General features: G+C 35.1%; 1 protein-coding gene and 1 pseudogene across 5 annotated transcripts in view; one reads left to right on the top strand and one right to left on the bottom strand.

Moving 5' to 3' along the window:
* INPP4B (inositol polyphosphate-4-phosphatase type II B) overlaps positions 1-14,829 on the bottom strand; it is an 813,118-nt gene that overhangs the window by 747,055 nt on the left and 51,234 nt on the right. The window lies entirely within an intron of this gene.
* On the top strand, positions 13,113-13,727 carry LOC699867 (large ribosomal subunit protein eL21 pseudogene; annotated as a pseudogene). The gene has a single exon (XR_013417568.1). The product of XR_013417568.1 is annotated as a large ribosomal subunit protein eL21 pseudogene (transcript).

Raw genomic sequence — 14,829 nt, forward strand, 5'->3', positions numbered from 1 at the left:
AACCAAAGATATAAAATTAGAAATTGGATGATTTTGCGAAGGATCATAGAATTTATACATCCAGTGGAAAATAAATCTTTATAAATTAGGATTTACATCTTCACGTAAGGTGTGTGCCACTGATACTGCAATATTAAACATATAGAATATGATAGTAAAATAAAAGAAAGCCCCATGGAAATGGACTTTGCATAAGAAAATAAGCATGTAGCAATAAGAATCTGATTACTGCCCTTTAAATAATTACTACAGAAAGGCCATTGCTTTATTTGCTGGTCATTGGTTCTGCTGAAATGACTTTTTCTCACTTTGTCGTGCTAACCTTTTTTAAAGCAAGCTTATGCTAAATTAAATTGGGTATCTTCCATATTGGCAATATTTATGTTATGGGGAGTACCAAAGCACCACGCATAGACAGTTTTTATTGACCTGGCTTCCTTTCCCCTCTTCTCTCATAGTTTTTAGTTTCTAGTTTCATTTTTATGTATCCCTTGTGGAAGATTAATTTTATTAAATATCACATTTTGCAACACTGGGCTTATGATAAACAGAAATTTAGAATCCTCTGTGTACTCTGCAAAACATTAAAATGACAGAAATACGCATTAACAAGAATACAGAGTATAATAACACTTCATGTAGCATATTACTTGCTTCTCCCAATCCTCCCCACCTCTTTCTTACCAATTATTGAGGTGGGTTAAGCACCTAATGTACTAGGTTCTGGGTGGCAAACAGTGAATGTAGAGCGGGGTAAGAGAAAAGGCAGAATGTTTGCAAACAGGTAAGGGTGCATCACTGGACTATAAAGAATGAGACAAATTAGTTTATAAGAATAAATTTTAAGACTTTTCAACCTGAAAAAATATGCCGGGGACTTTTGGTTTCTCCTCTGTCATGTAAAGAGCTTAGAAGTCATCACTCTCATGATTAGGGCAAGTGAAAAACTGAACAAACTAAAAATCAAGAACGTGGCCGGGCACAGTGGCTCATGCTTATAATCCCAGTACTTTGGGAGGCTGAGGCGGGCAGATGGCCTGAGGTCAGGAGTTCTAGAACAGCCTGGCCAACATGGTGAAACCGCGTCTCTACTAACACTACAAAAATTAGCCAGGCATGCTGGCATGTGCCTGTAGTCCCAGCTACTCAGGACAATGGGGTAGGAGAATTGCTTGAACCCAGGAGGAGGAGGCTGTGGTGACCTGAGATCATGCCACTGCACTCGAGCCTGGGTGATAGAGAGAAACTTTGTCTCAAAAATAAATAAATAAATAAAAATTAAAATCCAAAATCGAGGTCACAGGGCAAGCCACCACCCCAGAATTTGAAAGGACAGGCAAACACATAGAGTCACAGCCAAGAAAAGCTTACCTGGAACAAAAGCTGCTGGAGCCATCAATTTCTAGAAGCATTTAACTGATAATTTTGATGAATTGCTGGAGGATAAATGCAGGTTAGCTTGAGAGGGAGAAACTCCTGGAGACCAAATTTAAGAAGACCCCACAAGTTGGTAGATTTTACCTCCAGGAACCCAAATGGGTCCTCACGGTAAAGATCTGAGAAAAAAAATTTTTTTTTTTTTGGTTTGTTTGTTTGTTTATTTGTTTCAGAGAAAAGAGAAGAGTAACCATTTTACAATGCACCCATAGCATTCCTCATACCAAAGTCTTCCAGAAAAGACTTTGCCAGAGCTTTATCTGACCTAAGAGCAAGGTCATGTTTCAAAAACAGCCCCCTTTAGGCTTCCTGTCTCACTTATAGAGATAACAAAAAAGAGCTAAGACATACTTGTGGAGGTAACAGCCCAGGTACACAAACTACTAAAAGACAGACTTAATCATAAGATTATAGAATATACTCCCTACTCAAACCTGTGCAGCAATGTCAACAGGGCTCCAGCATAGTAACAGTGAATTATATTTAGAAGATCAAGAAGATACAGATTCTACTCAAAAAGGAGTTCTCAGGGAAACCCAAAGACAACAGAGGAGAAAAGAACAATAAAATTAGAGGAAATTTAAGCCTCTGGTACCTATAGCTATAGCAAACTTTAAACACAGCTAAGTTTCTTGTCAGAAAAACATAAACTTCCCCCTAAATTTACTATTATCCAATACATCATGCCCATCTTTCAATAAAAAAATTACAAGCCATGATTAAATGGAAGAAACAACACAGTCTGAAGGCATAAAGCAACTGTCAGATGAGATTCAGATATAACAGAGTTTAGAATTATCAGATAAAAAATTAAAATAATTATAATTAATATATTAAGGACCTTAATGAGAAAAGTATCCAAGTAAGAATATATGGGTAACATAAGCAGAAAGATGAGCACTCTAAGAAAGAATCAAAAGAATATGCTAGAAATCAAAAATGTTATGATAGAAATTAAGAATGCTCTTTATGGCCAGTAAGTAGACAGGCATGGTTGTGAAAAGAATCCGTGAGTTTGAAGATATAATAATAGCAACTTCCAAAACCAAAATGTAAAGAGAAAAAAGAACAGAATATTCAAGAATTGTGAAACAAGTTCAAAAAGTATAACATATATACCATTGGAATACTAGAAAATGAAGAAAAAGAAAAAGGAGCAGAAGAGATGTTTAAAGTACCAAGGGGGAAGAACTGTCTAGTATTAATGAAAATCATCAAAACCATGGATTCAGGAAGCTCAGAGAACACCAAGCAGGATAAATCCCCTAAAATCTACACCTAGCCATGTCATATTCAAACAAAATAAAACCAAAGACAGAAATTATTGGGAGAAGCCAGGGCAGTTGGAGGGGACACCTTGCCTTTAGAGAAATAAGGATAAATATTATATCAAACTTTTCATCTGAAATCATACAAGCAAGAGGTAAGTGAAGTGTGTGCATGTGCATGCAGGTTAGTATATAAACATATTTCTTCGTTCTATCAACTGAGAGGACCTAAATGAAATGACACCCCAGCAAAAACAAATACCCACAGCATGCAAATCTTGATTTCTAACACCAGTCTCCACTAAAAGGAACCTGTGCTCTTTGGATAAATGGTTGATTCAGGACTGAGACAAGAAATATCCAAGATTAGGCTAGAGCATCTTGGAGTCCGAGTAAGTAAGAAAGTGCTCAAAAACAGAAAGTAAAACCTCAAATTGATGGGACTATACCAAAGGGGCAGAGGAGTCGAGTTAAAGAGCTCCCTTTGGCCAAAGCTGAAACAATTTAAGCAAAAAGTAAATTTGTATTGGATTACAACCCAAAGCATAAAATAATTAACTAAGAGTCTATATTGATATAAATGACTTAATAAATTAATAAATGGGAGGGATAAGAGACATATTCAAATAATTTATGTAGATACTCTACCATAAGGGAGGTAGAATATAATTCCCTGCTCCTTAAGTGTGGAGTGAATACAGTGATTTCCTTCCAAAGGGCTAATATGAAAATGAAGAGACAGAAAAAAAGTAACTGTACAATGAAGAAACACAACACACAGTATTTCAGCCAGGTGCACGAAGGTCAATATGCAACTCTACCTTTGTCATTTTCCTCCCAGCTCCCCCTAAAAGCATAGATTATACACAATAGACAAGTCTAAATTGAGACACATTCTATAAAATACCTAACCAGTAATCCTCAAAACTGTCAAAGTTGTCAAAAATTTAAAGAGGGAGAAACTGTCACAATCAAGAGGAAACTAAAGAGACATGACAAGTAAATATGATGTGGTATCTTGGATGGAATCCTGGAAAATAAACTAAATACATGCTAGGTAAAAACTTTAAAAATCTGTGTAAATTATGAGCTTCAGTTAATAATAATCTATCAATATTTGTCAGTTAATTATATCAAATGTTAAAAATAAGGGAAACTGTGTGCATGGGGTATGTAGAATTCTCTGTACTATCTTCTCAATTTTGCTGTAAATCTGAAACGGTTCTAAAAAGAAAATCTATTAAAATAAATGTCAGGTTCAGGATAACAAGAAATCCTATTTCTAGGGTTTAAATTTATCCTTCAAATAGCATGTGTCGAAAACTTAATTTGCAATACAACTGTGTTGGGAGGTGAGGTCTAGTGAGGGGTGATTAGGCCATGTGGGCTCTGCCCTCATGAATGGATTAATACCATTATTGTGAGAGTGTGTTTCTTATGAAAGAACAAGTTTGGTCCTTGTCACTCTTTCTTACGTGCTTACCTTCCACCACGGGATGATGCAGCAAGAAAACCTTCTCCAGATGCTGCCTCCTTTATACTGGATTGCCCAGCCTCCAGAACTATGAAAAATTGATTTATTTTCTTTATAAGTTACCCAGTCTCTGGTATTGTGTTTGAGCAGCACGAAATGGATTGAGACACCTATAAGCTGGGTTTCATTCATATTCATATTACCAACTTATTTTATACATTGAGTAGTCAGCTGTGCCTGTTTATGCAACAATAGTTGGGAATTACAAGAGTTAATTACAAATTTATATTCAAATTATGCTTTGGGTAAAGTAGTATGTTGGTATTTAAAGAATAAAAATATCCCATAGGAGATAGTGACTCCCTCCAAAAAAATGTACTGTCAAAATGGAGGTGGAGGAACACACACGTAAAAAGGCAAATAGTAATTTACAATAAGCACCAAGTAAATATAACTGCTATAAACATTCTGACAGATTGGTGTAGACCTGATGATCAGAAAATAGGTCACAAAGAAACTAGTGCAAGATTGGGAGAGGTGGAGGGGGAGAGAGCAGAAATGTGATGAGCACAGAGAGTAGAGCAATTTAGAGGAAGTGGAGGAAAGTCCTGGGAGTTCTGATGGGAGCAATTGGAGCACTTCCGGTTGTGTGAAGCCTTAAAGCCAACTTATAAAATATAGACATTATCCTCTTTGCAAATGTTTCAAAAACGCTGACCCATGTGGTACAGAGCATAGCAATTATAATATTCAAGCCAATAAATATTTAGTACATTTAGAGCAAATAATAACTTAAAAATAGGCAATATTAATAACTTTAATAATGCATCTTTATTCAAAAAAATTCAAGATAATTATCAAATAAAATTTTAGTTAACTTTTTATAAAACATATTAAAAGAGTAAAAGTATAAGATTTAAAAATGCTCATATAAAAGAATAGAAGATGACTTTCTAAGATAAACCTGATACTAAAATGTGGGTTTCCAAAGCCTTATAAGAAACGTTCTGCCATATCACCTACTAGTAACATTTGAATGTTCTTTAGGATATTAGAGAAACTAGAAAAGTTTTTTTATTGAAATTTTTTATTTCCATAGGTTATTGGGCAACAGGAGATGTCTGATTACATGAGTAAATACTTTAGTGGTGATTTGTGAGATTTTGGTGCACCCATCACCCAAGCAGTATACACTGCATCCAATTTGTAGTCTTTTATCCCCCACCCCTGCCTGGCCTTCCCCGCTGAGTCCCCAAAGTTCATAGTGTCATTCTTGTGCCTTTGCATCCTCATAGCTTAGCTCTCACTTATGAGGGAGAACATATGATGTTTGGTTTTCCATTCTTGAGTTACTTCACTTGGAATAATAGTCTCCAGTCTCATCCAGGTTGCAGTGAATGCCATTAATTCATTCCTTTTATGACTGAGTAGTATTCCATTGTATTTATATACTACAGTTTCTTTATCCAATTTTTGATCAAAAAGATAATCCACCATGATCAAGTGGGTTTTATACCAGGGATGCAGGGATGATTTAACATGTGCAAGTCAATAAAGTTGATACATCAAATAAATAGAATTAAAAACAAAAATCAGATGATCATCTCACTAGATGCAGAAAAAGCATTTGATGAAATCCAGCATCCCTTTAGATTAAAACTCTCAGCAAAATCAGCATACAAGGGACATACCTTAATGTAATAAAAGCCATCTATGACAGACCCACAGCCAACATAATACTGACTGGGAAAAAGTTGAAAGCATTCCCTCTGAGAACTGTAACAAGACAAGGATGGCCACTCTCACCACTCCTCTTCAAAATAGTACTGGAAGTCCTGCCAGAGCAATCAGACAAGAGAAAGAAATAAAGGGCATCCAAATCAGTAAAGAGGAAGTCAAAATGTCACTGTTTGCTAATGATATGATTGCTTACCTAGAAAACCCTAAAGACTCTTCCAGAAAGTTCCTAGTACTGATAAATTAATACAGCAAAGTTTCAGTGTATAAAATTAATGTACACAAATCAGTGCTCTTCTATACACCTACAGTGACCAAGTTGAGGATCAAATCAAGAACTCAACCCCTTTTACAATAGCTCCAAAAAACATGCTTAGGAATATACCTAATGAAGGAGGCTAGGTATATTTTGTAATTTTCCTTGCAGAAAACTGCAAAATACTGCTGAAAGAAATAATAGACAACACAAATAAATGGAAACACATCCCATGCTCATGGATGGGTAGAATCAATATTGTAAAAATGACCGTACTGCCAAAAGCAATCTATAAATTCAACGCAATTCCCATCAAAATACCATTAACATTCTTCACAGAATTAGTAAAAGCAATCCTAAAATTCATATGGAACCAAAAATGAGCCCACATCACCAAAGCAAGGCTAAGCAAAAAGAATAAATCTAGAAACATCACATTACCTGATTTCAAACTACACTATAAGGCCATAATCACCAAAACAGCATGGTACTGATATAAAAAAAGGCACATAGACCAATGGAACAGAATAGGGAACACAGAAATAACCAAATTACTTACAACCAACTGATCTTCAACAAAGCAAACAAAAACATAAAGTGGGGAAAGAGCACCATATTCAACAAATGGTGCTGGGATAATTGGCTAACCACATGTAGGAGAATGAAACTGGATCCTCATCTCTCACCTTCTATAAAAATCAACACAAGATTGATTAAGGACTTAAATCTAAGACCTGAAACTATAAAAATTCTAGAAGATAACATTGGAAAAACTCTTCTAGACATGGGCTTAGGCAACAATTTCATGACCAAGAACCCAAAAGCAAATCCAATAAAAACACAGATAAATTGCTGGGACTTAATTAAACTAAAGAACTTTTGCATGGCAAAAGGAACAGTCAGCAGAGTAAACAGACAACCCACAGAGTGGAGAAAATCTTCACAATCTATACATCTGACAAAGGACTGATACCCAAAATCTACAATGAACTCAAAAAATTAGCAAGAAAAAAAACAAACAATCCCATTAAAAAGTGGGCAAAGAACATGAATAGATATTTCTCGAAAGAAGATATACAAATGGCCAACAAACATATGAAAAAATGTTCAGCATCACTACTGATCAGGGAAATGCAAATCAAAACTACAATGTGATACCACCTTACACCTGCAAAAATGGCCATAATCAAAAAATAGTAGATGTTGGCATGGAAACTAGAAAAGTTTTAATAGATTTTCAAAGCTGAAGGCCTATGTAGAAGAAAGAAACAAAGTGGAACAAAAACAACAACAACAAAACTTATTAGTTAATCGATTAACTATTAAACTGCTTTATTTAAAATATATATATTAATATCTATTTCTATATGATGCAGAAAAGAATATTGTTTTAAATTGAGTTCTTTTTTCTTATATTAAAAATAAACCAGGTTCCAGGAATGTCCTATTTTTTCCTCCTTTAAGACCTTGAAAGGGAGACATATGAAGCCCAACATCTCAAATGGGTGCACCAGTTAATGAACCCCACACTTCATCCCACTCCTACTCTCTAACACCAAACTCAAACTCCATTGCAAGTTTTCAGAAACCTGCCCACACTTAAGAACATTCTAACTAAAGAATAATAATGTTAATACCTAGCATCTATATAAAACATAACTATTTCCTTGATATTTTCACATACATTATTGTCTTTTGACCTAGGACTTCAAAGCTGGAGAAAAATACATCAAGAATTTATAGAAAGGAAATAGAGATACAGAATATTGCAATGATCTGACTAAAATCAGATGCCTAAGAAAGGGCATGACTTTCTGGTTTTATCACCAAAGCTTAATTTCAAAGCATGGAGGCTTCATTTCAGAAATTTACTGCTGTGTGGAAAGGGACTGTTAAATACTGCTGTTCTATAAGAGCCTTTGTTTCATTTCATTTGATTTCAGCAATTTTCCAGGAGAAGGAAATGGCTATATACTAAAGGGTCAGAGATTATAACAGCAGCAATTAAGATGAGATTCTGCCTATAGCATTAGTGCATTGTCTACTGCTCAAACATAAGGTAAATTCTGTGAAAGGTGTGTGTAGACAGCAGCCAGCAAGGGGTAGATAGATTGGGGAGGATTAGAATGAAGCAGTTTATTTTGTGGTCACTCAGCATCAAGGCTTTAAATAGGCCATACCCTGTCTTGCCACTAACATGGCTCTTGATTTCTTCTTGATGATTAAGCTTCAATTCAGTGACTAGTTTAATATCTTACCCATATCGTCCTACATAAGAATTTCCTAATACCTCAGCCCCCGGGGGTGCAACCTCAGGGATCATGAATGGCTTCTTTTTGCATTTGTTTTCAGCTGTAATTATTTCCAGAGCCACCACCTTCCTGTAAAGTGTATACCCTGACACCCAGGCTCTGCTACTTACTCACCCATTGACTGCTATCTAAACTTGCCACTATCATTGATCCTCCTAAATACTGATTTCCCACCCAGAGGTTCTCATTTTGCATTGCATTGCTCACAGCCCACCTCCAACAATCCTGGCACCCAAGTATGGTTGACAAGAAATTCTAAAATGAACTTCAAATTATAGTAACCAAGAGAGAATTGTTTAAAGTTCATCAAATTCTTAAATTTCCCAAGTAAATAGCTCTATAATGTCTCAACTCATCACACTGGTTGTATTAATGTGATATTCTTTTTAAAAAATAAATTTTAGCTAGATGTGGTGGTCCTGTGCCTGTGGTCCCACAGCTACTTGGAAGCCTGAGGCAGAAGGATCGCTTGAGCCCAGGAATTTGAGGCTGCAGTGAACAATGATGGTGCCTCCAGCCTGGGCAACAGAGGGAGACTCTGTCTCTAAATAAATAAATAAAATTTTATTATTTTTTAGACAATGTTACTCTAATTGGCAAAACAATACATATAAATTTTAAAAAACTTAAAAGAGAAAAAAACAGAAAAAAATAGAAGAATCATTCATATATCTCAGTGAATATTAATAATATGAAACACGCAGCAACAGTTCATTTTGCTAATTTCACTTAGCATTTTATCATAAACATTTTCTCATAACATTAGTAATTATTTGAACGCTTTTAGGTGCTGCATGATTTTACATCATATGAATGTATGATAGTTGATTTAATCATTGCCCCAAGGTCTTTTTCTCTTAGCTTATGGAAACTGCTCTAAGGTGAGTCTAAACAGGGATACTAATAAGCCCATTACCATGTACTCAGAAAAAGTGACATATCCCTCGGCCATATTCTCATTAATTTTAGAATGGAAAATGTGCTGAGAGTCTTCTCAGATGGAAAAACCACTACACACCTAAGCACGGCAGCTTTCCAGGCCACACAAAGCCAGTGGGAATGGATTCTGTCCACATCATAGGTAAAGTGTTGATGTGAAAACAATACCAAACTTAATGCAAACACTGCTCTGACTTTCAAAATTGAAAATGAAGTGCCCAAGGTATTTTTAGAAACACAAGACAAAAAAATTACCAAAAGTATATCTTAAAATGGATTGGGCCACGTAAGGTTCTCTATACCCGAATCTTGGCCCTGATGCTCCCTTTACTAGATAGACATCGGCAACCAAACTCAGGAGCTGGAAGACCCAACATCCATTCTGTCAAAATGCTCGTCTTTTAACTCTTTGACTCTCCCAAGATACTCTCTGAAGTAAAGAGCAAATGACAAAAGTGCTACAGAATCAGGGATGGGCCAATCAATAACACACATGTTTATTTGTTTAATCCCCAAGATAAAAACATATGGAATACCCACAACAATGTTTTGCTTCTAGTAACTGCCCATCAGAAGTGGAACTTCCTGAAGAAGATAAATTACCCTCAGCAATAAACAATTAATCAGGAACAAGTCAGTCAGAAAGTACACTAGACTCTAAATTACTAGAAAACAAGAACTGACTTGTCCATTCTTGTATCCCTAGCATCCAATCCACTGTCTGGACCAATATTTAGCCACAATAGAAACTCAGTTAGTGTTAAGCTGAATAGAGAAGCAGAACTGTGAGCAGGATGCATATTCCAAAGCAATGATCGTGGAACAAAAAGAATTCAGGGCAAAACAAAGCAAATGATATGCTTGTTGCAACAGCTAGGGTTCAAGCCCTGCAAGTAAGAAAATGTATCTGTAAGGATTTTCCTCAGAGGCCTCAAAGTCCTAGTCAAAGGATGGTGGTAATACTAAGTACTTTAATCAATTGTGCGTAGAAAACTGTGATTTCAAACATCAAACAGAAAAGACAAAATAAATGAATAGGGTGCAGAGTTAAGCACTTTCTATTTGTTACTAGGATTAATAAAACATTTTAGAAGGGTTACTGAAAACAAAACAATATAAAACCAATTGCATTTCAAAACACCAGCCGCAAGGAGTCAGAAAATGTAAAAACGATGCTACTTTAAAATAGCAGGAAAAAAATCCACAAAGTAGTTAAGATTACACTTAACAAAATATATGCAATACCTTTCTGAAAATACTATAAAGCTTTATAAAATATTAAAGGAAACTAAACAAATGGATAGATGAACCATATTCATATATTGGAAAATTATATAATGTATGGATATCAGTTCTCAAATTGATCTATAGAATCAATACAATTACAAACAAAGAATCAATGGGTTATTTTTGGTGGCAGTGGTGGTATCTATCTACCTAAATGTTTGCCTATCCATCTATGGATCTACTTATGTCTGTATGTATCTATCTATCACAAGCTAATTCCAAAATGTGTCTATTGGAAGAACTAATTTTCGAGAATAGCCAAGACATTACTAAAGAAAAACAAGGTAGGAGGACCTGTCTTGCCAGCTATCAAGTCTTACAATTTTTAAGCTATCAATAAAGTATTCAGAATATCAGACTGTAGTTTAAGATGGCAGAGATTAGGGATAGACAAACAGAATGGGAGCAGCAAGAGGACCCAGAATCAAAGACACATGGAAGCTTGATTTATTACAGGCCTGAATTAAAGGTCGATAGAAGAAGGATGGACTTTTCAGTAAAAGAGCCTGAGACAAAGTGGAAGAAAAATCACATTAGATCCCTACTGATGCCATACACAAAGAATTCTATGTGGATTAAATAACTAAGTGTAAAAGATGAAAGTTTACAATTTTTAAAAAATAAGAGAAAATAATATACTTAATGCTCTAGGGTAAAGAATGATTTCTTAAACATAAAATGCCCAAATCATGAAGATATCCTGGATTATATCAAAATGGGGAACTTTTGTTTATCAAAAGATATCATACTTTAAAAGTAAAAATTCAAGGCACAAACTGGGAGATAATATTTGTAATATATTAAAATATTAGCATAAATACATAAAGCTCATATGCCAATCAATTAAACAATGACAAACTAATAAGAAATATAACAACTCTTCACAAAAGGAGCAATAAAAATCAAACCAAAATTTGGGCAATGTAATTTGGAAAGCAAATTGGTATTATGCAGTAAGATGTAAATACATTACATCTTAGCATACACTGTAAGCTAACAATACAAATCCTAGGTGTGTGTGCATATGTATATACTTTTTTCATGTTACATATATGTGTGTGTGTGTATATATATACATATATTCATGCATAGGAGCATGCACAAGAATATGCACAGCATTATTTGTAATGGTCAAATATAATTCAAGAATAAAGTTGATCAATAAAGCATGGTATACTCATTTTGGGGAATACTGTTTAGAAACGAATTAACTACCGGTGCATGCAATAATACAGATGAATGTTAGAAATATAACATTATGTGAAAACGCAAGTTATAGAAGAATTTGTCAAACATAATGATTTCAAAAAATATGTTGTTTAGGATAAAGAAATACAGATAAACTATAAAGAAAAAGCAAGGAAATTATAGCCACAAACTTCAAAATAGTATTTATGTCTTAGGAAGCACAGACAGATGCCAATGGGATGGGCACTCGAGAAGCTTCAAAGGCAATTGTTCCCTTTCTTAACCTGAGTGGTGGGTGTGTCAGAAACTGCTGTATTTTCACTTTGTATACTTTATGCATATTTTATAGTTTTTTGTTGTTGTTTTTCTGAAATAGGTAACAAAAATAAAACAAAGAGTGCTGTTGTAAGTTCCTCTTAATGTCCTTGGGCTGATAACTTTTCCCTTTTAAAGCTGTTTTCAGTTTGTAAAATGAATTCTAACAGTATTCCCTTCACAAGGCTGTGTGAAAATCATAGCAGAGCTTAGAACAGTATCTGTCACATAGTACGAGGTTAAAAATTGCTAATTGTCATCATTATTCTCATCAATATCATTGTATCCATTATTACCAAAGCAACCATCAATGTGGCCAAAAAAACCTGTATCATCTCTGCTCACCCAATGCTTTAATCCTCTCTACAACCAATAAAAACAAACTCGACTAATAAATTAGACCTTTAATCAACTACCTTTAAAATCTTTTATATCCTACTGTTCTTATCACTACAAATCCTTTTTCTAAAACTTCCATAGTTGCTGTGTTGACTTAATATGCCCCCTATATGTTCTTGCCTAATTTAATCATTATTTCCAATTTAAGAATATTATCTAATATGAGAAAAATGTACAATTCTTCCATATTCGTTGCATTTTACATCCATTCCTCCTAAAATAAAATACCTTATTGTTGAATTTGGTTACGGTATTCATATATGATACAATAAATGTGAGAATCTTGAAGATAATCATCGTTCTACATCCATCTTCCTATAGGTGACAAGCACATTCATACATGCTTAAGAGATGCTTGTAGAATGAATGATGGGTTGTAAAATGAATGAATTAAGGAGAAGTAAACAGACTTGGAAGATTCTTGTTCAATTTGAAGGACAGCAGAATTTTTGCCTCTCATTTGTTCAAAGACAACAGTGCCATTAAAATGATAAAAATCTCCTTTCGGCCAGAACCGCCATCTTCCAGTAATTTGCCAAAATGACGAACACAAAGGGAAAGAGGAGAGGCACCCGATATATGTTCTCTAGGCCTTTTAGAAAACATGGAGTTGTTCCTTTGGCCACGTATATGCGAATCTACAAGAAAGGTGATATCGTAGACATCAAGGGAATGGGTACCGTTCAAAAAAGAATGCCCCACAAGTGTTACCATGGCAAAACTGGGAGAGTCTACAACGTTACCCAGCATGCTGTTGGCATTGTTGTAAACAAACAAGTTAAGGGCAAGATTCTTGCCAAGAGAATTAATGTACGTATTGAGCACATTAAGCATTCTAAGAGCAGAGATAGCTTCCTGAAACGCATGAAGGAAAATGATCAGAAAAAGAAAGAAGCCAAAGAGAAAGGTACCTGGGTTCAACTGCAGCGCCAGCCTGCTCCACCCAGAGAAGCACACTTTGTGAGAACCAATGGGAAGGAGCCTGAGCTGCTGGAACCTATTCCCTATGAATTCATGGCATAATAGGTGTTAAAAAAAAAAAAATAATAAAAGACCTCTGGGCTGAAAATAAATAAATAAATAAATAAATAAATAAATAAATAAAATGATAAAAATCAACACAAAAGGAAAACATATATTAAAAGAATAGGGGGGTCAGCAGTCAAATCATTAAATTTCTAACAGGGAGAAAGTTGCTGTGAAACCTGTTAAGAATAAAACAGAAGACACTGTAACCAGGGAAGGAGTACTCTGAACATGCTCTGTGCTAAAGTCAGCAGACACAGTTGACAGTAGGGAAGAAGGATGCTGAACAGAGAAGAGATAAAAGAGAGCTTTTTATGTATAAGAAAGTCTACCCATGGAGATCCTCTCTTTCTGCCAAAACATAAAAGCAGAGCCACCAGCAGCTTAACATTTATATTCAGGCAAAAAAAAAAAAAAAATCTAAAAGAGCTCTTTCTGAAGATTTAAATAATTGCTGCAGAAACTAGACTATTGATAATGAAGTTGGCACCTACCTATTCTGGCATTTATGAGTTCTCAGCCTTAGAGGAAGGTTTCTGTTCATTCACCCTAGAACAGCAGTTGACATTTACAAGACCTATCCACATCCAGAGAGTTTCCAAAAGGCTTCTGTATTCACAGAAACTGATGCGAAAAACAGATATGTGTGTGTGTGTGTGTGTGTGTGTAATAGCGGAGAACAAAATTATACTACCTAGCTAGATGATGAAACTAGTTCCATATTCTCAAACATATACAGAAAATTGGAAATAATTAAACATATTGCCTCCATAAAAGAGAAAGACAAATAGAAAAACAGATTATATTCATCGGCGAAGTTCAAGAAAGTGAAACGCTAGCATTTATTTCGAGTTTAGTATGTGCCATGCTCTGAACTGAGAATCTGACATGCTTAATCTAATGAAATGTTCCTAGTGTCCTCATAAAAAAGCAGATAGAGAGCTCTGGATTCAGATAAATTAAGAAACATGTCTAATGTCACACAGTAAATGACTGAGCCAAGACAGGCACCCAGGTGTTCTAAAATCTCTATTCTCAGCCTTACGTTCTACTGCCTTTTGAAACATAGCATCTATAAAGCAAGAAGTCTGCTATATAATAAGATTGCCAAAAAAGTTTCCATAAATGTCAGTTATGATTACTATCAGCAAAACAGGAAGGTAAAGTCAAAGAATTTTCCTGGAGCACAGA

This window comes from Macaca mulatta, chromosome 5 (genome assembly GCF_049350105.2).
Source record: "Macaca mulatta isolate MMU2019108-1 chromosome 5, T2T-MMU8v2.0, whole genome shotgun sequence".
Lineage (NCBI taxonomy): Eukaryota > Metazoa > Chordata > Mammalia > Primates > Cercopithecidae > Macaca > Macaca mulatta.